Source organism: Aulonocara stuartgranti (assembly GCF_965226115.1).
Source record: "Aulonocara stuartgranti genome assembly, chromosome: 15".
NCBI lineage: Eukaryota > Metazoa > Chordata > Actinopteri > Cichliformes > Cichlidae > Aulonocara > Aulonocara stuartgranti.
Window position 1 is genome coordinate 42,255,001 of NC_138951.1, and position 24,459 is coordinate 42,279,459.

The 24,459-nt window shown below is 43.3% G+C and overlaps 1 protein-coding gene and 1 long non-coding RNA gene across 2 annotated transcripts in view; one reads left to right on the plus strand and one right to left on the minus strand.

The window, feature by feature from the left end:
• The window catches only part of LOC309689543, a 10,501-nt gene extending 4,910 nt beyond the window's left edge, over positions 1-5,591 (plus strand). Inside the window, exons 3-4 of the long non-coding RNA XR_014271432.1 lie at positions 2,035-2,279; positions 2,464-5,591. This is a non-coding gene — a long non-coding RNA (uncharacterized lncRNA). The remainder of the gene's footprint in view (positions 1-2,034; positions 2,280-2,463) is intronic.
• LOC309689518 (cadherin-2-like) overlaps positions 1-24,459 on the minus strand; it is a 104,371-nt gene that overhangs the window by 52,159 nt on the left and 27,753 nt on the right. The gene's annotated exons all lie outside the window — the stretch shown is intronic.

Consider the following 24,459-nt stretch of genomic DNA (forward strand, 5'->3'; position numbering starts at 1 on the left):
GCAGGCCAAGACAAACGTTTGTTTCTCTGCAGCAGCTTTTGTCCCACTGAAACAGCTCGTCCTGTACAGACGTCACAGACGGTTTTATCTCCAAAACTTTCCTTAGTTTTTGCTGAAATTCAGGCTTTTCACTGTGACCGTTTTATCTGTATTCAGACGAACAGCATGAATAACTCATGTGCTGACACAGCGACACACTTTTCTCGTCCAGCGTGGGGCTGTCAGAATTTCACTGCTCGTTAATAACTGCTGTCTACACTGTGCGTGAAACAGGTGATATTTTATTAATCAGTTATACTTTCTGCTTTATCTATATGACATTTGTGCATTTTGCTGCACATTCACACCAGAGCTGCTTAATTATGACAGCACATGTAATCAGCGATGTCGATACTGTAATCTGTGGGAAAGAAGACGCCTCAGACTGGGGAGGATCTGTGGTCATGAAGCTCGTCTGCCGAGGGCCCCTGCTGGTCCCTGCAGGCCCCCAGCTTTAGATGTCTGTGGGTGCAGAAAGGAGCAACACGAGGCTTATGCAGCACTGGCCTGGCACCCTTTGAGGACCTGAATGGTTTCCACAGGCAGGGCGATGCAGAGCTGCAGCCAGCAACCAACAGACAACATCAGTTAGCCTGCCGTGCCCACAATCTCACCTCCAAATAGCTTTTAAAACTTTTGCTCCTTCGTGATAAAGCTTGTTGGCTCTCCTTCCATCAGCTGGGCTCAAGTTAAACTAAACTGTGACTTTTAGAGAAGAGCCGGCGTGCGACACTGTGAACGAGAAGGCTTGATCTATAACGGGAGAGCTGAAACTAATGCACAAAGGGAATGTTTTATCCCAATTATGCTGTCTTCGTAAGTATTAACAACTCAACACTCGATGAAACCTGGACACAACCAATCACAGTGGCTTTTTTCTTCAAAGCCGCTTAAGGAGAATTTCAGAGAAGAAAAAAGTAACGGAGTAAATTGATGTGAAACCTGATGAGCGTTTGAGGAGAGACTGGTGGACCTGGCCCGAGAGTTTATCCAGCCTGTAAATCCCAAAGCTGAAGATGGGATTTGCAGGAGTAAAGCAGAGATGGGAGCAGCTTTCTGCAGGAAGACCATGCAACGCTCTCCTCTTTGTGTGCTTGCCAGCTTTAGCGCACCTTCGCAGAGGAAATGGCTTCTGTGATGCCCGGGGGAGGCGCGCAATGCTGTGACTGCATTTAGCCAGAAATCAGTGCAACTCTGTTGACAGTGTGACGTGAGCAGACACAGCACACTCATGCGGAACAAAGCTGTCAATGGCAAATGTCAGCTCATCACAGCTTGCACATTAACAACAAGTCAGTGCATCCAGAACAGCTTCTTCCACCCCAGCTGGGGGAGAGGGGGGGCTGAGGCTTTGTTTCTGTCCAAACGCTGCTTCTGACAAGCACTGAGAAGCCAAACAGGCCGGTGGAGAGAAGGAATGTGATAACACAGAAATGTGTTGATGTGAAATGTTGTTTGCCTCTCCCACAACAAAGTTTCTGTGATATCTTCAGTCAAGTCAGCGTTACACACTTTTAATGACTCACGTTTCTGCTAATGATGGAACATGGTCCAAGCCGGCCTTTTTAAACTGCTTGTTTAATCCCGTCACAAACACATTTTATTACATTTCCTCAAAAATCATCTGGAAAGAAGAACGTGGAGCTGCTTTACTGCCTCGTGGGTTAAAGCGCATCAACCATCTGCCAGGAATAAAGTGCGTGTGTCACTGTTGGAGGGTAATCACAAAGCATCTCTGGGAAAATGTAAACAAAGCAGAATCGTTCAATTATGTTCAACTGTCAACATGTGAAAGTTGCTACATTGTTCCAACTGCAATGTAAAGTTTTGTAGCTTCGACGTGAGAACACGGTGAGCCAAAGAAGACCCGACTGCTTTTATAGAGCAGCGTCTCCATAACAGACACCAGGATGTGGAGCTCATTCACCAGGCACCAGGCAGGTTGTGGCTCTCGTCCAGCCATAATCAGCACTGATTTCATTTCCTTTCTCACAGGTTACAGTGACAATCAGTGCAGCTGACTAACGTCAGTGCCCTGCACTGTCTTGGATTATCAATGAGACTCATCAGCAGGTCTGTGGGGCTGGAGACTCTTCGAACCTCCGCTCGGCTCTGCCAGTGAACAAACACAGACACTGATGGGGAGACTCGCTGGTAGCCCTGAAGGAAAAGTCAGGGGATCACTAACTTCAGTAGAGTTCATGCCTCAGTAAAATACTGATCTGCTTCCCTGCTGTGAGGTAAATGCATTAAAAATTCACTGAGTTTTTTTAATTTCTATCAAAGTTTAGGAGTTCCTACCCAACAGTCCTCAGTGTATGAAGTTAGAACATTAGACAAATCTGTGTGTGACATGGAGCAAAATATGCAGCTTATATTTCACATTCAGCTGACAGAAACACGTTTTATTTTTACTGGTGTTAGAGGTAGAAGGTGTTTGACGCACTGACGACGAGCGAAAAAGAGCAACCGATGAGAGCTACGAGAGGCGGCTGTGACGGCGGCAGGGGAACGGCGACGACTGCGTGAACGAGCGTCTGCTTGTATCCTGTCAGTAACTGTTGGTAAATCTATGCACGCACCCACAACATTTACAACATTCGTTGTTGTGTCGGACACATTAGAATACAGCTTGAGTGGAATCACATACATTTGTGTTTCTGAAGCCTGTGGCTGTTTGATCTGTTCTCCTAACTATGAACCATTAACAGCTCCATCTCTGCTGCGCCGGGCAGAAAGGAGTATAACACAATGAATGAATACAAACTCTCAATGCAGCTTTATCATGTCCTCAGGGTTTAATGACAACCTTGTTTCAAGGGACTTCAGAAAGTAACCAAAGTACGATTCGCCGCGCTCTCTATCACGGTGGGGAGAAAAACGAGACTTAAATGAGTCGTTTTGACCTTGACCAGTTTTGGGTTGAGGTTAAAGAGAAGACAGGAAAGAGGACAGTAGAGAGACCACGGACAAAACCAAGAAAGTCCAGCAGAAACTTCTCCCTCCATCAGAGGAAGAGCAGCCTCACCACACCGTGGATCGGTGCCTTTACAGAGCGAAGCTCAACACTTCATCTTAAAGTAAACTTAAACTGTCAGGTCCACAAAACATTCAGATGCTAGGAAGGCTTGAATTAAACAGTCTTCTCTGTGCGTGAGATCGTTATGGGACTGCAAACACGTGTCAGTGTTATAAATGCACAGCATGTTCCTGACAATATGAAAGGCTTCTCAGCCTCCAGCCGTCTCTGACACTCAAACAAGCTAAAAACAGCAGAACGATCTTCTGTACGAGCTCCTCACCAACAACGCGGTTGCTTTAAAGCACATTCTTTTCAAACTTTATGAAACTGCAGTAAATATCTATCACACTGTCTCATGTCCATCAGAAAGAAAGACACGGACTGAATTTAAAAGGGACAAGTTGTGCTGATGCACTCACAGGAGTCCTGCGGGTCAACATATGAGGAGGAAAATCTCAACGCCATGTTTGATCCTTCAAGAACAGAAACGTGACAAACTGCTGCTTAAAACAGCCACAAAACTGATTCATTGGACAAAGACAGGAGAGACGCTAACAAGCTTCTCACAAATACTCTGCAAATGTAGTTTTACAGTGTTTGATAGTCTGTGTCCCTCAGCATGTTAGCTTTCACACTAAACTGGCTCATTAACCAAAAAGGAAAAAAAGCATCAACAAAGTGAACTTAACCGAACTGAAACTAAGAGCTAACTGTGCCAACCTTCATCAGCAGTAAGTCCATCCCAGCTCTTGAGGCAAAAATGTTTCTTTTAACAGTCTCAGAGTTCATGTTTCCCCGAAGTTGGAGTCTCACCCTGACCCTTAATCAGCAACCATCCCCCAGCATCAGACTGCCACTGCTCCTACACTTCACTGTAGATGTACTCTGGCATCATGTTTGCCTCTAGTATGACTGTGAAAACCTCGGAGTCATGTTTGACCAGGATGTGTCATTTAAACAGGCCGGCCTCGTCTGATCTGCACAAGCTAAAATCATGAATTCCTGCAGACTGATGCTCCAAAGCAGTCCGTGCATTGGTTATTACTGCGCTAATTACAGCGGTCCTTAAAGCTCCCTGAAAGGCCTTCAGTTAATCCACAACGCTGCAGTAGAAGGCTTCATTGCTCACCCACCCGCTTGATGAGCGTCTGTCTCGCGGTGCAGAGGGTGGCGTTAGTGGAGTTAGCGGTGAGTCACTTTTGGGAAACTTCATTTTTCTTCTTCATTGGTAGATAACGTGTCACACATCTGCAGCAGCTCTGTAAGCCTTCACATGGATGCACTTATTTTGCATTAGCCGTACTTTGGTCCTGCGTCGAACTTTCAGCTGAAACCATCGTTTTAAAAACCGTTTATTGAAGTGTTTGATTTAAGACTGCTGGCTGCAGTCAGACCTGAATGAGTCGACCTGGCAATTTATGTACAGCTAGTTGTTTTTAGCACAGATACGCGTTTGCTTCATTTTTTATGGTTTGGTTTAAAATTGCATTTTTAGTTTGAAATACATTCTAAAAATAGAACAAACTGGGAATGTGTCGACTCTGTTTGCACAGAAACGTACATTGTTTTGAGATTTAAATGTTAAGGTTAAGGACATTAGTGATCTAAACCTTCTTATGTGAACGGCAGCTTGCTTTAACATGAAAACGAAGCTGACAGACAATCACAGCTTGTTTTCCTGTTGGCCTCTGAGGTGGTTGAGATTCTGCTCTCTGTCTGATGGTCTGTACCTGCTTGGTGTAAATGCTCATACATTATCCATGTCCAGCTCACAAACACTCATGCTGCTACATGATTTTAGAGCCGTGTGATTTAACACCCCCATCCTCCGACTGCACAGAGGGAACTGGAGCAGAACTAAGCGTGGGGCTTTTAGATGTAGCTGGGCAGCAGTGGGTGATTGCCCAGTTCAACCACCTATTTTCAGACAGAACATCAACATAGACAGCAGGGAGCAGCAGCCTGAAGCTGCAGGTGTGCAGAAACAGCAGATAATGTTTCACAAAGTTTTTTGGTTTTTTGAACTGAAGCATCCACAGCATGCCGTGAACCTGCCTGCTCTGCAGCTTCTGTCGTGTCCTGTTTATGTCACTCTAAGCTCCTCCCACAGATGGCTGAAACTACCACTGTCATTCACAGTACTCACTCCAAGCGATTGCCCTGCGTGCCCTGAGATGGAACCGCTGCTAAGTCAGTACTCGCTGACCTTTGCACATAATTAATTCTGTAATTAACCAGCTGGAGTTCATAATATTGCTGCACAAGTCCTCGGCTTTTATTTTGTATTTTCAATGATTATTTGTGCTTGCTAGTTCATCATGTATAAAGTGATTACATTTTAAATTGAATAAAATATGTTGACTTTGATCCTGAAATAAGAGTAGCAGTGTTCATTACTATAATTCTCAAGAACCCCTCTCAGTCCTGAATGTGCCACACAGGATCAATGCGTTACTGGCGTTTAATCGATACCTTTGCTGGAAGCAAATGATCCCAACTGTAGTAACCCCTGAAAAGTCTGGCATGCACTCTCCTCTGCAATAACAAGGAGGCACAGGGAGAGACACCAGGACAGAGTACTGTTTGGGACATTTCCTGCACTCTCTGTTAGGAGTCACAGCAGCCCAGTGTTTTCCTCAGGTTGTTAGTGGGGTCAGAGTGAAACGCTGGAAAATCACATCCTGGGCCACACTGGGACCCCCAAACTCTCCACTGACACAAACACTAATGAAACAGTTTGAGGGCTGGAAGCGCCTCAGGGCATGTGAGGGCGATTCATTACACGTGTGCCTGACTGCAAATCCTCCCACAGCAGCTCCAATCATTTCACTGGCTGTCACACATTGGACAGAGAAGAAGTCTGACCGAGTCTGCCAGCCTAACTAACGTTGTTCAAGTAGAAAAATGCAGCTTCAGGTATCGTTAGCTAAAGAATGATGTAATATAAGAATTATAGCACTACTATATGGTTACCTAAACATTCAGGGAAAGCGTTCGATGGTTGTCTGGGTTTAAATACACAGTCAGATACAAACCGCTTTGAACCATCCGTTCATCTTGCTCTGCTTATACGGTCTCACAGAGCGTAGCTCTCAGGTGATGCTAGCAACCAGCTGGCTTGGTAAACTCTGTTAAGTTCGTTTACCAAGAAAACTCAGCTACAAGCTTGACAAGACACAAGTTCACAAGAGTTACGAGTCCAAATACTACAAAAGTTAAAAAACGTTAGTTAATAGCTTACTGTTATTCATTAACAGCAGCAGGGCTGATTTTTAGTTCACACAGACTGTTCAAGGCAAACAGTGTGTTAGTGTCATGTTTGCAGGACACACAGACCTGATGAGACCACTGTGATTTTAGATGAAAGATTCAGATCCTGCATGGCAGGACTAACAGTCAGATCAGAAATAAACACCAAAGCAAACACTTTGGTGCACCAACGTAACGGCTTCATGAGCATGCACTGAGAGCCGCCCTGTAACAATATCGATGCACTGAGAAGTACAACACTGTTTCTCCCAGAGAAAAACGAACCAGGACTTTGCTTTGATATGACAAACACGTGCGGGGTTGTGCACCAGGAGTAGCCAATTACGTTTCAGTGGGAGCAGTGCCACCCCTTTAGCCTCGCCCCTGCTAGTAAAAATCAAATCCTGTCCCCTACAGCAGCGGTCCCCAACCCCCGGGCCTCGGACCGGTACCGGTCCGTGAGTCGTTTGGTACCGGGCCGCGAGAGTTGAGGCTCAGGTGTGAAATGTCTGGTTTTCAGGGTTTTTATCGATTTTCAGCGTTATTTTGTTATCGTTTTTATCGTTAACTTTTTTTCCTGGGTCTTTTCACGTGTGTTATGAATAAATCTTCTTTTTTTCGGTACCGGTACTGGTTTTATTTTGTTGGATTTATCCGCGACACATTAAAGGCCGGTCCGTGAAAATATTGCCGGGCATAAACCGGTCCGTGGCGCAAAAAAGGTTGGAGACCGCTGCTCTACAGAAACCAGTTAGACTGAAGACGCACCAGGGTGTAACAGGCTGTCTGATGTCAGCCTGCTGCGACTGTTGATTTAAGAAAGCGTTCCAATCATGATCAATGCGAGCTTGGCCGGCTTTGATGAGCTGTAGCCACGATTTCATGTTCCAAACTCAGCATAAAAGTATTAAAGATAAAACAAACAACAAGTCAAACCCAGAAACCTGTGACACGGCGGCCTGACTGAACACACATGGAGATAAAAAGGACACACAAATGAAGGCTCATGTGAACCTACACACACACACACACACACACACACACGAAACTCAAACAAAAAACCAAACAGGATTAAATCCTCACTAGTGAATCATCCAAAGTAACTTTCTGTTTGCTGAATACTCACAAACACTGCTGAACTTTGAGGCTGTGTGTGTGTGTGTGTGTGTGTGTGTGTGTGTGTGTGTGTGTGTGTGTGTGTGTGTGTGTGTGTGTGTGTGTGTCTCAGTGACAGCTGGGTGTTGCTAGATAAACTCAGTCTAGGAGCGAAGCCAGAGGCCAACTTCTTCTTCCCTCTGTCAGCCCATGGAGGCAGGAAATATGGAGGTCATAATGTTTCACGAATTTAAATTAAATTAAGAGGCTCCTGCTGGGCCAACAACTTATCAAAAAACATCAGAAAGTGATATGTGGCCTTTTATGCACCAAATTCTGGTTCATCTCCTGTAAAAATGAACAGTTTCTAGATCTAAATGAACTGAATGGTAACAAAGTGTCTGCATTAACCTGTTTAAATAACTAAACGCATCTTTTTCTCCACAGTTTCCAAACATGGAGGATTTCACCCACAGTGTGTAAATACAAAACCTTCGTGGATTATTGTGCACAGTGGAAATGAAAACGTCTCTTCATCAGCTTTACTCTAATAAGCCCACCCAACACATGACGTTATGATAAAATTGCGATTTTAGTCATTTGGTTTTAGTCGCGTTTGTTGTTAGGGGCTTTCTGGAAACACAGCTGTGCTCTCTAAGGCTGTTCTCCTCGGATCAAGTTTTTTTATAATTATAGGCGGGGCTGCTTGGAGTAGCAGGTCATTGTTGGCTAGGTTGCTAGCTGGCTGCTGCTACAATTCCCTCGCATACTTTGATGTAGGGCTGGGCCATATCATACCGTTCACGGTAATACCGGTGTCATTTTGGGCAACGATAGGAAAATTAAATATCGCGATAGAATATGGGTAAAACGCGCAGTGCCTTTGTTTACATACGCACATGGCGGCGACGCAGAACGAGAAGAGTGAAAGCGGATCGTTGAATGAAACCATGAAGCAGAACTGGTTTGTAAAAATGCTGCAGCTTCACTGGTGTGGAACTGGTTTGGCTTTCGTCCGTCAGATACACAACAAAGCACTATTTTTGGTAGAGCATGCTAGCGGGCCGTCGTTATTACCGTGTTGTTTGGAAAATACGGCGCACTTAAAATCAATCCTTTGATTTTGTGAAAGTCGACAGAGCCCCTTATAATCCCGTGTGCCTTATGTATGAACTCTGGTTGTGTTTACTGACCTCGAAACGATTTTATGTGCACGGCGCTCGAAAATCTGTCAAATGTTTCAGTACGACTTTGCTAAGCTAGGAAGCCGCACCGCTTGATGGATTGTCGGAGCATTACGGCTATCGTAGGCGGAGCCTCGCGGAGTGATACGTGCTGTGCTTCAACATGATGTTACCGTATTGTGTGTGTATAACCTCTTTTTAAGTGTTGTGGACATTATACATGGTGATGCTGAGGATATGTCGGCCAGTTTCCACTGGAAACGCCTTTTGGTTAAACTGTCAGCGAGGAGTTTGCACTGTTACATTTTTATATAACGTTAATGCAAAAAACAGCTGCTTGTTTAAGTGAAAATACTTTTTTTTTGCTTTGCACTAATAAAGTTGTGGAGTTGTAAAGTATTTTGTCTCATGTCAATTATATGGTCAGTTATATCGTTATCACATATTTTCAGATGTATATGGTGATAAATATTGTTGGTCATATCGCCCTGCTCTGATGTATAAATCTGGAACGAACATTCACTACCTTCTGGAAGCTTAAGAAAATAAATTAGCATCTCAGTTAATTCTTGTGATAATTGTTGATGAAGTAATTCATTTTATGTTATGTCTAATCCTTTCTTTTAGTTTAATTTACACAAGCTAGTTTTCCTTTCTGCTTTGGTAAGCTCTTTGATCATGTCTTTTATTGTCTTTTTCCAGTTTTTGCATTTTTGCTTAATCCTGCTGTATCCATTTAATCTCACATCAAGTATCTCTAATATCTGATTTTCTTCATTTTGTATGTTTTCAGAAAAAAAAATTCCCTCTGTGGTTCTCAGGTCGTCTAACTAGAACACGGCTTCCTTTTCCAAACCACTTTCCTTGACCTCGACAAAAAACATCATCCAAGACTCATAAGAACTTTGAAAAAGAGAAAAGCGGAGTGCTGAGAATCCGAATGACATCACACTGCTTACACTACCCTCCATAACAATGTGACGCTGGATGTCTCCCAATATGAAACTGCAATGTGCAGAAGAGGGACTGCAAAATGCAATGTAATGTTCTTACTCTGTTATTTCATGCAGGTCGTTTAAATGAGAACATCCTGTGAAAAATAACACTTCATTGCACAGACTGGAGTTTGAAAGAATTTACTAATGATTTGCAGCAGCGCATTTTCTTTTTCCATTTTCATGAATTGTTGGATGTAGGGCTGCCACGATTAGTTGACTAGTCACGATTACGTCGACTATCAAAATCGCCGATGACTAATTTAATAGTCAGCATGTCGTTTGAAGCTTTGTAAGATCCTGAAAGACGCAGGAATAAGTAGCATTAGTATAACGGACCGAAACAGTAAATGGCAGCAATGAATCTACAAGGATGCCAGCTGCCATTAAACACCCAAGAAGAAGAAGAAGTATCGTATCCAAATTCATAGGCTGCATCCTGCTGAGGCTGCATTTGTAGGCAGATTACGTCACAGCAATGCAACGACATTCGTAGACTCCTCAAAATGCGTCCTCCTCTTCCCCAGATTTGAAGGATGGGTCCGGTGTGACCTTTGTGGCCCAACCTATCCCAGAATTGAGAGCACGGCCCAGCCAATTACAGGTTCCAACAATGGCGGCAGCTACTTAGTTTTATTATTCTTTCTGGGTCACAAAATAAACGTTTAACATATTTTCAGGTGAGAATGTAGCTGTGTAAACCTCAAATATCTGCTCAGTTTATCAAGACACCACATATTTGCATAAGTGCTCTGACATTTTCGGAGACGTCAGAGCACTTTTGCAAATATGTGATGGTCCTTTGACAAAAGATGCTCCAGTGTGCTCTGAGTTATAGGAGGTAAAAAAAAGGAAGCACTGTCACTCGTTTCCAAAGCATTTGGACAATTCAAACAGCTCTTATTATGGCTGCCATGGAGCTACTTCTGGCTCACTTCTCCCAGCTAGAAGCCTTCATAAGCAAAATAGCTTATTTGAATGTACGCAGTGCTTTCCTTTTTCCTCTAGGGGCGGGACTGAGTGACACAGCCCCGCCCCCCCCAGACAGAAGCTGCTAGGAGAAGCGTGCAAAATCAATCAGCTCCAGCTCTGAAAGGCCAATATGTTGCTAATAAACACACAGAGTGAGTGAATGCTGAGCCGCTAGTCAGACAAAAGCAGTCATCACTCTGTGGTCCCATACCTGCATTACACACTCTGTCAGGGTATTACCATGTGAAGAGAGCACCGGGCTGATGGATGAATCACCAGGCAATAAGAGCTGCAGCCTCTGAGAGGCCGCGGCTCAACCACTATCATCACCTGCTGTTCACAGGACCTTCCATTTACTGACCCACCATGTCTTCCTGCTAAACAGCTGGCTGACTCGATGCACTCGGATATGTGTTGAAGGGAAAAATCTCTCCTTAAACACACTTCACACATGGCTGCAGTCCAGCAAACAGGCAGCTTTACAAAGAAGCCGGCCTGTTTTCTGTCGCTGCTCTTCATACATTTTTAATCAGTTTGGATGCTGTAAAGCAACTGCAGTATGCTTAATGTAATGAAAGGGTTTTGTTCTGGCATCCTTACATGAAAGGATTTATATTTCTAGCTTTCAGTCACGTTTCCTCTGTTCTCTCATTTAAACAGTGGGCGATGTATGCTGGCTTTGTGTATTCTTTTCATGTTAAAATTCAGAAACGGTGTCTAAATGCCTCTCACATCATAGGCCCCTGAGATAGCTATACCATACTGAAGCTAATTCCTGTATCTGTCTGTACTGTATGTTTGGTAACAATCCCATCTCTTACACCAGCGTGCTGTCTTTTCTTGATTCTGTTACTGCTGGTGTTCTGGATCTGAACACCTTTCCTTGGGGGTCAAGCCAATTTTTTTAAATCCAGTGTTTTGTTGGTGGTGGGGGGGTTAAAGGCTTGGTCTTAAACTGCATCATCGAGGCTTTGTTAGCATACAAACAGAACTGGCCTTTGGGATGGAGACACCTAGGGGCACCAAAACCCCACATTTTTAGGAATTAGGTTCATTTTTGTACTACTCTGCATGCTACTACTCTGGCTGTAGCTCAGGTGGCAGAGCAGGTCAGCCACTAATCAGAAGGTCGGTGGTTCGATCTCAGGCTGCCTCCTGGCTGCCAAATATCCTTGAGCAAGATACTAACCCCGTGTTTGCCTACTGGTGGTGGTCAGAGGGCCCGGTGGCGCCAGTGTCCGGCAGCCTCGCCTCTGTCAGTGCGCCCCAGGACAGCTGTGGCTACAATGTAGCTGCCATCACCGGTGTGTGAATGAATGGGTGAATGACTGAATGTAGTGTGAAGCGCTTTGGGGTCCTTAGGGACTAGAAAAGCGCTATACAAATGCAGGCCATTTACCATTTAACGTTTGTATTCGGGGGTAATGGGGGAAGTGTGTGCTGAAATCTTGCCCTGAATATCTGCTGGCTCCAACAGAAGACCTGATAAATTGGCCATTGCTCCCAGAGGCTAAGTTAGCCAATGGGTTACAAAATTGTAAAGCCAGGTGCTTTTTCCAGCATGTGATTACTGAAGCTGCCATGTGCAGTTTGTTCTTGCACTGTGCTTCCTTGGGTACTTGGAGTCGAAGAAAATAATATACATAATACCGTATTTTTCAGACCATAAGGCGCATTAAGCGAAACAAAACAGTCAGATAAGTCAAACTTTACTCAACTAAATCTTGCTTCCTCCTCCTCTGTACCATTGATTCATTAATGCTGAATCCTCTGGCAGCTGCTCTGTTCCCATGTTGTTGCAGTATATTAATGACTAACCTCGTATTGTGGATGGATTATCTCAGTTGTTCTCCTGACTGAAGTTTGGTCCATTTACAGCATCCTGCCATGCGATTGCATTTGTCTCTAACTATCAGGAACCCTCAGGTTAACTTTTATCGAGTGGAAAAAAGTTAGCTTCATCCTCCAGCTTCACTGTGTTTATGCTAACATAGCTGTGTGGCTAGTGATCACGTAGCACATCATTATATAGCAGCTAGCCCAACTTCAGTAACCCTACAAACGTCACTGCTGTTTAGTTTTCTGTCTTCATTTATGTTGGAAGTGATAGCAGAGCTGTACGTTTGAATTTATTCAGAAATCTCTCAGTCAGAACATGCTATATCATGTTTAGGTGGAAGCTAGCGAGCTAACTTCCTGCTAACTTCTAACTCTGTTGAATGTAATAAATCCTGTTTTCATGGATGCCTGGATGTTAAACTTAATTGTTACACCTGGTAAAGCAGCAACGCTGATGATTTTATTAAAGATGAAAGAATTTAGGTTCTAACTCTCAGTGATGCTGCAGTGTTCGTTTGAGTTTGGGACCTGAAAAGGACGGAGTTTAGGACCCAAATTACTCCACGAGGCTCCCGAGTACGGTAGCTGTAATGCTCCTACAATCCATCAAGCGGTGCGGCTTCGTAGCTTACAAAAGTCGTACTAAAACATTTTTGACAGATTTTTGAGCACTGTGTAGCACATAAAATCGGTTCGAGGTCAGTAAGCACAAACAGAATTCATACATAAGACGCACTGATGATTTTTGAGAAAATTAAAGGATTTTAAGTGCGCCTTATAGTGCGGAAAATACGATATGTTCTTAATATATAAGGCTGGGAGGTGAGGAGGGCTCAGTCCAAACAGCACACTGTTCAATTAGAACCAATTTGAGTTGATTGGAATTTTTATACAGTTGTTGTAATTTGTGTTTGAACATTTTTTTGATTTATGTTTTGTTTCCTTTACAATATAATTTAGTATATAATATTGTGAATGAAACAAAACATCATTGTCTCTTTCAAAACATTGTTCTCTTTTTTTTCGGGCTACTTAAATTTATTTTGGGCTACCAAAAACTGAAGAGTGCCTGCCCGAAGGGCTACCAGGGGGTTTGAAATTTTGCGAGCCTTGTTAGTGAATTCTGCAGTGGTGCATTAGCATAAATTAACACTAACACTCAATCGCTGACTTGTTCACTGATATAAATCAGCTTTATGACTGTGATATAAATCTGCTTTACGGTGGCTTTTCCATCATTCACACACAGGCACACACTGAGTGAAATGAGGAGAGCTTGCTGCAGAGTGAAGTGGTTTAAGGAAAGCCTCACCTTAACCAGAGCTCCCATCTGTTATTCCTACAGTGTTGGACAGACAATCGATATCTGTAGCGCAAATCTGCGACAACTGCTGATTGTCTTGGTGGACTCTCACAGCTAAATGAGATTTACTTCATTATGCTGCTTTATTTAATTGTAACAGCGCCAGGATGGAACCACAAAATAGCCTCGGGAGAAATCAGGCTGGTCACTGGACCTGCGGTCAGAGAGTGTGTTTTCCAATTCGTTTGTAATAGAGCGATTCCAGGAACTGTCCATTTATAACAGCACAACAGGAAAACCAATTACTCTGAAGCTGAATCATATTAATCATCTGCTGTCATTGTGCTTTACAGGTGTTTTCACTGCCTTCAACAGTGAGTCAGGACCATTTGCTCGTCTTCAGGTCCTTCATTCTTTTTATTGTGATTCAGTTTAAACAGAGGTGGCTCAGCTCTGCTGTGTGTCGACTGAGACAAAACCAAACCAGCGATCACATGAACTCTCCATGTGAAGGCTGTGATCAGTGCCTGCATTGATCAGACACACACGCACACACAAATTAGAAATGCAAACAGACAGATTAGCCGAGTGGCTTAAAGCAGAACACGCAGCCCTGTTCAGGCTGATCCACCCACTCAGCCTCGTTTCTAATTCAGCGTCGGGACAAACACTGGAGAGTCACTGGAGATAGTGGGGACATGCACACTCATCCTCAAGCATATTTACCTTAGTGGACTATAATGACTGCCACCCTTTTGCTATAAAATGACACAGTTTTCATACATAGACATATACACAGACATATAGATATAGAAACTGCCTAAAAATGGTTACATTTACTCATATCGGTAATCTTTTTGTTTTAATGAGACAACAGGTGATTTAGACTCGTGTTTATTAGGGCTAAATGCCACAGCTTAATATTTCATGGTTCAAATATTTTAAAACTCGTTGTTGATCAGATTCTTCATGATCCGTTTCTTTTGAACATACTAGTTCAGATCATACTTCCTGGCTTTATTCAGGTCCACTGCTTTTCCTTCTCACCACACACAGGTAACGGCAGATGGCTGCCACTCCCTGAGCCTGGTCCAGGATTCATATTTAAAAGTGAGTTCGTCGTCACGTGGTTACTCACAGGTAACATCTGGACTCTCTCTCCAGTATTGTTGGTTATTTACATGGAAATATAAAATGTCCCCTGATGAGTGCTTTTAATCTGGATCACAATGTTAGCGTCACGCAGTTAAATGATAGTGAAAATGTGCTCTCCACCAACAGTACCCACAGCAAAAGCAAATCAGCACCTGACCACATGCCTGCGTTTGCCAATTACAGCTGTTCCCTGCACTGCACAGCATGAAGTTCCCTACATGTAGTGTTGAAAGAAAGATAGACAAAATTTAAATATCTGGCACAGCAGAAAGGGACGAGATTATCCCTTGAAGTAGACCATCACTCGTTGTTTGGAAAAACTTCTAATTTACCACAAATGATGTTAAACAAGAAGAAATCCCACGTGGCTGAGAACACAACCAGATTACAGGATAATTAATGCACTAAGGCCAAGAAAAACAATGCAGTTGTTATTATCATGAATCATCCAACATTAACTCCGTCATCCGTCAGACTTGGCCTTAAACAAATAAAGCTATTGCTTACATAGCTTAAGAAGCTCTTGGCTTGCTTTCACAGTATGTTTGGGTCCTTATTAAACTGAACTGTGAGTCAACCCCAAAATACAGCAGGTGACCCCGCTCCATTAGTAAATTCACATATCGTCACATTGCCTCCACCATGTTTGCCACATGATGTCCATCATCCGGACCACGAGTCCTGCCTTTCCTTTCACGTTCTTACAATACAATTTTATTTATATAGCACATTTAAAAAACCACAGGTATGCCAAAGTGCTTCACAGAACGAGTTAGAGCAATAATAAATACAAATACAAATAAAATATACTAACAGGCGAGTGACATAACTAACCAATAATACACCAGGTATAGTAGGCACAACCCGAAAGGCTGAAGGTTAAAACATTATAAATATTAATAAAGCGAAAAAGATAACTTACAGTACACCAAAAATGCGGGCTCGAGGAGGCGGGGAAAGCAAGGCTAAACAAATGCTTTTAATCGAGATTTAAAAGATTGAATTGAATCAGACGCCCGAATAGCTAGAGGGAGGTTATTCCAGAGGTAGGGTGCGACAGCGGCGAACGCGCGGTCACATCTGGTCTTGAGCCGAGATCTAGGTCGCACCAGGAGCATTTGGCCTGCTGATCTAAGCGCTCTCCCAGGGGTATAAATGAATAATTCTATCAGCTTCTTCGCTTTTCCATCCATTCTCTTCCACTTATCCTTGTGAGGGTCGCTGGCGCCTATCCCAGCAACCACAGGGCGAGGGGCGGGCACACCCTGCCAGGTTGCCAACTAATCCCACAAATCGCACGTCTTTGGCCTGTGGGAGGAGCCTGTGTCCGGAGAGAACCAGCGTAAACTAGAGATGGACCGATCCGATATTACGTATCGGTATCGGTCTGATACTGACCTAAATTACTGGATCGGATATCGGAGAAAAATAAAAAATGTAATCCGATCCATCAAATATCACGAAAGCACCTCACAAAACTTGCAACACGCCGTAACTCACCTCAGAACGTTAGCACGTCAGAGCAGTATGCATCACGTGATAGAGCGGCTGTGGCATGCAGGACCTGTCGGTGGTCTGGATAGCATTTGGAGCTTCGCTAGCAACCCGGCATTTCATCTCCGACAAAGTTATCCCCGAGAGAAGTAAAGCAAGTGTGTAAGTCCACCTCTGAATGTAAAGCATTCCTGCGTTAAGCTTAACGAGCGATATATGGAGCGACTGCCTCTCCTGCTGCTACTTCAATCATGAAACTGCTTAATGATCAGCTGATCGGCTTTTCTGTGGCGAGTCCGTCTCTCTTCTTTGTTTTTGGTCCACTTTGCACCAGAAAGAGGAAACCAGCGGCTGAACAACAGCAGCACGTTTAAGCTTGATCAGCTGTTGTTAGAATTTATTTAATATTACTTTCTACACCAGGATCTTTTTCTACGTAGCTGACGGCTGTAACTGTGCAGGGGCGGATCTAGCAAAGTTTAGCTAGGGGGGCCGATAGGGCATGAACAGGGAAAAGGGGCACAAAGACATACTTTTCTTTCTTATTCTCATTTAAAATGTCGAGCTTTTAATAAATAATTATCTGACACCCAAAGTTTTAATTTGATGTAAAATGAATAGAAGTCAATTACTGCATATAGTAACTGTTAAGTCTAATATATATACCCTAGTAAGCTATAGTACTTTTTCCTTTGGGAAGGTACCATCTGTGCAGTCTGCAATTTTGTTGAAGAAAGATGTTGAATCTATTTAATATTTCTTGAAAAATAATTGATTTCTGTGCATTTTCTGTGCACTGCATCAAATTAAGGTTGATTACGTCGATTAAGCATCATGAGGTGGAGCGTGAGGGGTGGTTCCCTATTTTTTATTTATTTATTTTTGTTGTTGCTGGGAGTTGGAACCCTATTAGTTAGGTTGCTTAATATTTATGCTAAGTACTCTTTAAAATACCAGAATAGGGAGGATGGTGTAGGTTTAAGTTTATTAGATTGATCAGTATTGCTGAACTATGAAATATTTTTTTTTTGCATACAGTTATAACAGAATAGCTTTAGTGTAGTTGTTGTTTTAAACTTGAGTATGAACTTATACAAAATGCAGCAAGATATTTAAAAAACAGTTTTGTTGATTAAAAAACACTATATCGGATTCATATCGGTATCGGCAGATATCCAAATTTATGATATCGGTATCGGACATAAAAAAGTGGTATCGTGCCATCTCTAGCGTAAACACATGGAGAACATGCAAACTCTACAGCTAGATGGTGGCACTGAACTCAGGACCCTCTTACTGTGAGGCAACGATGCTAACCACTGCACCACCCTGCAGTGGTTAGCTAGATCACTTCTAGCAAAACCCACCTGCCTTTCTATTCTGAATAGAAGCAGGATACCAGCAGTGGCTTGTATGTCAAACTAATACATTTGTTAACTGTGGTGAACGTCCTTGAGAAAGCTGATGACATGGTGACATGGTGAGATGCTGTGAAGATGGTTTTCTCAGTAAGGACATGTATGAATGTTTTTCCTAAAGCAGCACTCACTGTTCAGGGGCTTCATTTCAAACCTGCAGTGTCCCCATTGCTACGATGTTTTGTCACACATGATATTAAGGTCTCGTTTTCCTGCAGTGCCTGACACACACAACAGGCAACAGTGTGACTGGTTTGCTACTCCTGACTTGCCTTACAGGGACGCTTGGAGTCATATTTAAACAGTGGGCAAGCTTGTGACTTCACCACCACCCTGCAATTACTTAATATAGACCTTTTTGTTTCTAACAAAGAACAATTAACTCTAGACTCCAACTTTGCACACGGCACTGGTACAAGCTCTGTGCATAACAGCAGTGTTTCATATCCTGCAATGAGAATGGGTCTGGTGCTGTGTAGACATACGTTTGAAAATAAACAAAACTCATTTTTTCATATTTTGCTTCTGTGGAGCCAGACTCATTTGTGGAAGTGGTCACAATCAGTAGATTTCCAGGTGTTTTCCTTGGAAATTGGCTGCTTTCCCTCATTTTCAGTCCAGTTCTTGTACCTGACTGTTTTCAGAGGAATGTTTTTCTTCTGCCAAAGATAACACAGCTTGAAAGGAATAAATCAGTATTTTTGCACCAAAAAGGTGAAACCCAACAAACTATGTACAGCAGATAACCAGTATATGAAAGCTGTGTCCATAAGAAAGACTGGCAGCGCCTTTGTTTTTGATCAAAGAAACTGATGTGGATCGAAACAAAAACCCCAGTAATCCCAGTATAACAGTATCGGTTATGGGCCTGCCTCCTCACAGCCGGGGACGTTACTGCACTATTAACATTACTGAAGCCGTGTGGGATCAGCTCGACACAGAACATAACAAAAGGCACCAAACATCCAAAGAAAAGCTTTGAATGTCCTTCAAGAAGCAAACGGACGTATGGATGAAACTGCTGGAAGCTTCCTCTGAGAGTTCAGGCTGTGTGCAGAATGAAGGCGACTTCACCAAACGCTGATTTCAAGCTTGTTCGAACTGTGCAAACTCTGCCGTTGTGCATCTCCATGTATGACTACTTGTGTTTGTATTTTCCTCACAACATCTAAAAACTGTTTTTCTGTCATTTGTCTTTTTTCATTCTTGTTGTTCATAGTCTCTCTGCCCCCCCCCCCACACACACACACACACACACACACACAGACACACAGACACACACACACACACACACAGCTGATTGCAGTAGGTAGCTGCCCCTCACTGAGCCTGGTTTTCCTGCAGGGCCTTTCTGTCCTCTCTGATATTGCAGGTCTTTACCTTACGATACAAACTGCCTTCAGACAGATACAGATATACATTTAAGAAAAAGTGAACTGTTGGTATGATTTTGTAACTTGTTCATGTTCATATGTTCATAACCTACAGGAGTCTTTCTTATTCATCTAACACATTCAGATGCAATTACAATGATCAATTAATTCTTTTCTCTTTGATCAGTAATCGTCAATAATTTGGCAAAAAAAACGTAAAAGAAATTCCAGGACTCTTAATTCCCCTGGTCAACGATTTTCAGCAAAATTTAAAGCTTAACACCAACTCATCACGTCTGACACAGTGGTCAGCAGCACCACAGGGAACTGTGCTGTCCCCTCTTCTCTTCACCCTGTACACCTCTGACTTCTGCTACAACTCTGAATTATGCCACATTCAGAAGTTTGCAGACGACACAGCCATCATGGGGTGTATCTGGGATGATCAGGAAGAGGAGTACAGAAGTCTGGTGAGGAACTTTGTCGCATGGAGTCACACAAACCACCTGCAACTCAACACCTCAAAGACTAAGGAACTGGTTGTGGACTTCGGGAGGTCCAGAGAAGGTCCACTGCCAGTTCAGATAGAGGGGGAGGAGGTGGAGGTGGTCAACAAGTACAAGTACCTCAGGCTGTGGGTGGACAATAAACTGGACTGGTCATGCAACACAGAGCACCTGTACAAAAAAGCCCAAAGCCGACTGTACTTCCTCAGGAGGCTGAGGTCTTTTAACATCTGCAGGAAGCTCCTGAGGATGTTTTACCAGTCGGTGGTTGCTGGAGTACTTTTCTATGCTGTGGTGTGCTGGGGGAGCAGCACAGCAAAGAGGGACTCATCCAGGCTGGAGAAACTGATCAGGAGGGCTAGCTCTGTGGTCGGCATGAAGCTGGACACTCTGGTGACAGTGGCAGAGAAAAGGACACTAAAGAAACTGATGGACATTATGAACAATGCTGGGCATCCTCTGCACACGGCCATTAACAACCAGAAGAGTCTGTTCAGTGACAGGTTGCTTCTCCCCAAGACAAGAACTAACAGACTTAAAAACTCCTTTGTCCCACACGCCATCAGACTGTTTAACTCCTCTCTGGAGGGGAGAGGGAGGGGAAACAGGAGGACAAAGGAGGGGGGAACAACTAAGCTGTAGTGCCTCTTCACCTCACTGTACAATACCTTTTGTAAATAGTCAACAGACTCAATACTTGAAATGTGCAATTCACTTGTATTTTTATTTTTTATTCCTATTTATTCTATTTATCCCCTTTGTATATTTTATTTATATTTGTCTCTGTATTTATATATGTGTGTGTGTGTGTGTGTGTGTGTGTGTGTGTGTGTGTGTATATATATATATATATATATATATATATAACAGTTCTGTAACTGTAACTTCGGTCGTTGCTGTGCTTTTTTTGGAAATCGAATTTCCCAGAGGAACCCACCCGAGGGATTAATAAAGTTCTATCTTATCTTATCTTATCTTATCTTATCTTATCCGGTGAAGCTAGTCTGGCAAGAGAACACAGAAAATAAGAAAAGCTGCACAGACTTTTGGTCATGGGCTGTTGGATTGTGGCAGCACTATAGCAGAGTGCATTTCTTTGAAGAGAAGTCTGGCTTTGTGAAACTGCCACATACTGTTCAGCAACTTTTCTTCCATTTCCACACAGCCCTGCATCAAGAGCAGTGCCAGTTAAAATTCTTCACACAAGGCCATCTATTCCCCGTCAGAGAGAGAAAAAGGGCTGGATGCAGGAGACAGAGAGAGGAACGAAAGAAAGAAGAGAGACGCACACAGACGGCCACGGGGGAATCTGGACTCTCAAAGCCAACGAGACAGTGAAGATCTCTGCTTTTAGATCTGTGCCCGAGCAAACATGAGACTACTACCAATTATCACCTCCTGCACCTGCCAACACACACACACACACACACACACTCACACACACACACACACACACACACACACACACTCACACACACACACTCACACACACACTCACACACACACACTCACACACACACACACACACACACTCACACACACACACTCACACACACACTCACACACACACACACACACACACACACACACACACTCACACACACACACACACACACACTCACACACACTCACACACACACACACTCACACACACACACACACACACACACTCACACACACACTCTCACACACACTCACACACACACACACTCACACACTCACACACGTGTGTTGCATGCCTTGTTCCTCCCCACTCTAACAGTGGGACTCTCCTTTCAGCAGGGCTGCTGGGTGTTAATGAACCCATCTCCTCGTGTTAATGAAGCCATTCACAGGTCCTCTCCTGCCCCCCCCCTCCCTCCATAACCTCCCGACTTTCTCTTTAGACTTAAAAGAGTTTCGTGTGAAATAAAGCTTTAATCTAGCTCAGGAGCAGACATGTGGAGTCATTGTGAGGGCAAACATCTTCTCCCCTCCGTTTTCCTCTGGGCTGCACACACCAAAGGAAAACGCTTCAGGGAAATCTGTGAGGCAGAAACCTGAGAGGGTTCAGGCAGTATGCTATCATGTTATATGATGTAAACGGGATGATAGCTGTGTGTTCTTGCTCTGAATATGATCCTGGGGGAGTAAATGACATAAGTCTAGTTTCTGGAGAAAATCGATTGCAGTGCTGGGAGGGACGGAGAAGCCGAATTCATCACAGAGATAAACGGTGTGACAGCACCTGAGGGCCTGTGTGATGGCTTTTTAAATACAGTCGAGCAGTGGACTTCCTGTTCGGGCTGCTGTCCGAGCACCTCTGCACACTGACGGTTGGTAGGGACCCCGAGCTGTAATAAAAGACTTCATGCATGTAACCTTTTCAGCACTTCAGATTAACAAGAACAGAACACGGTGCATCGTTTCTTTCTACGTTTTCTGTTTTAACTAGATGAATATTTGCAGACTTACTGATTTTCTGTTTCTGCTATCTGGTCTCACAGAGCCTGAATCAATCAGCTCAGCAATTACTGATGAAAATCAGCTGACTGCTGGTTATTGCAGCCCGGCTGCTGCACAGAGCACGCGCCGCCTCACTGTTCAGCTGCCGCCTCACTGTTCAGTCGGCCATCTTCAATAGTATTTTTTCCTTTTGTACACCGTGCAGTTCGTGACATCCACTGTACTTAAAAAGATGCACAATATAAATGTGTGTTACAGCAGCAGGGTTGATCGACCTGAGGAACTAAGATTCATCATTGGCTTGAACCTCTGATACTGAGTTGGACGCAGTGAGCTACGCTATGATTTGCTCCTTGTTCCAAAATGTGAAATCACCTCACTGATGACTGGTGTACGTTCAGTTGCTGGGTCATCACATTGCCCTCCAACCTACACTGTAACCAGCTACAGCTGTTATGTTTCTGTAAGAATGAGCTAAACAGACACATTTTGCATAGTTTAAATCCTCAGATCAGTGATTTCAAATTCCAATTTATAACATGAACCTGAAGACTTTTGTTAAATGAGATGTTAATCACAGATGCAGCATACAAGCAGTGGGCAGTTGCTTCCTGTAAAGAGTGACTGAAGCTTCATTTAGAGATAAGTCTGCTTAACTTTCGTTGCAGCTTCTTTGCAACGAAAGGAAGTTGAGGTGATTCAGGCACCTGACCAGGACGACTCCGACAATATCCAACGGGGACCGAGTGAAGTTTGGGCATCTCTATTTGGATCGACGCCTCAAAATCTTTTTAACACTGCTCTGACGTATTATTATCTTTTAAGACTGTGTGTTTTCCCAGGATTGACCTGGATAAGAAATAATATCTGGTTCTGGTGTGGTTAGTGTAAGGGACCTGGCTAAGAGGAAAACTGCATGAAGCTGCAGCTCCTCCACCTCTGCACTTTGTGCCTCGGTGCATTAGGGCCACACCGGTGACTTTCTGTGTATTTCTGCTTTGTTGGTGCTGAGCAGGTACTGTGCAGTGCTTCATCACTGACAACCCAAAACAGGAATAAGCTCACTTAAGCTGAGGGAAGCAGCAGAGCAGGTGATCATTTTCTGGTGGATGCCACTGCAATCATCAGCTTTCCCATTAGATTTGATGCTTAATACAAAAATCTGAACTAATGAAGCAAAAAACCAATTAAAGCACAAAGTATTAACAGTTCTGTCTGCTTGAAGACAGTGGGTGAACTTAAAATTGGCTTTGATTCTCATGTGTTGCATTAAAAGAACTTCAGCTCTGTTGTCCTCGTCTGTGCAGGGACATTAAAAGCCTGCTCGCTGCTTTTTTCAGGTGATGGAACAAATATTTCTGCTTCATTTTGTTCTCCGTCAGACTCACTGAGGCCAAACTGGACTAACTGGACTAAACACAGTGTCCTCACATTTTGGCCCAGACGTCTCTAATCCAGGCTCCAGCTGCTTGCTTTGCTCTTTCATTTCCTCACATTTACGTCCCTGCTGCTCTTACACTCACAACGTCTTACACACTGCATGTGTTTAGGCTTTACTTATTTATATATTTATTTATTTTTTTAAACATATCTTACATTTCTATTCTGTTTGGAGTCATAATCCATAATAATCCGTGCTTTGGCTTTCAGACCTCTGCTAAATCAAATCAGGCATTGTTGCGTTTTTTACTGTTGCTCCTTTGTCAGAAAGAAAAACTAAGTTGAGACCTAAAGAAAATAATTACTGCACAATCTGATCGGCTTTGGTCCCTGCAGCTGAAGGCGGAGTGAATATTTGCCCCAAAACAGAGATGCACTCTGAGCTGCACTGTACAAATAAACTGTCATATAAAAGTATTTCACTGTGTGTTTTAGTTTTGTACTGTTCTTCTAGAACATCATTACATTTACATAAATAGGCTGATTTTACATTTCAAATGTATTAACAGACCTCTCTGCATTGAATCATATCTGTTATTAACCTCTGTCTCTCTTCCACAGCATGTCTTTATCCTGTCTTCCTTCTCTCACCCCAACCAATCACAGCAGATGGCCCCGCCCCTCCCTGAGCCTGGTTCTGCCGGAGGTTTCTTCCTGTTAAAAGGGAGTTTTTCCTTCCCACTGTCACCAAAGTGCTGCTCATAGGGGGTCATATGATTGTTGGGTTTTTCTCTGTATCTATGAAGCGCCTTGAGGCGACTTTTGTTGTGATTTGGCGCTATATAAATAAAACTGAATTGAATTAAATTAAATTAACGTAAAATCACTGTAAATGTAATAAAACAGAATTGTCTTGTTTGTTAAATGTATCTGTCTGTACATATGCATATTTAGATTGTTAAAATACATTCACAAATGCATCCTGATTTC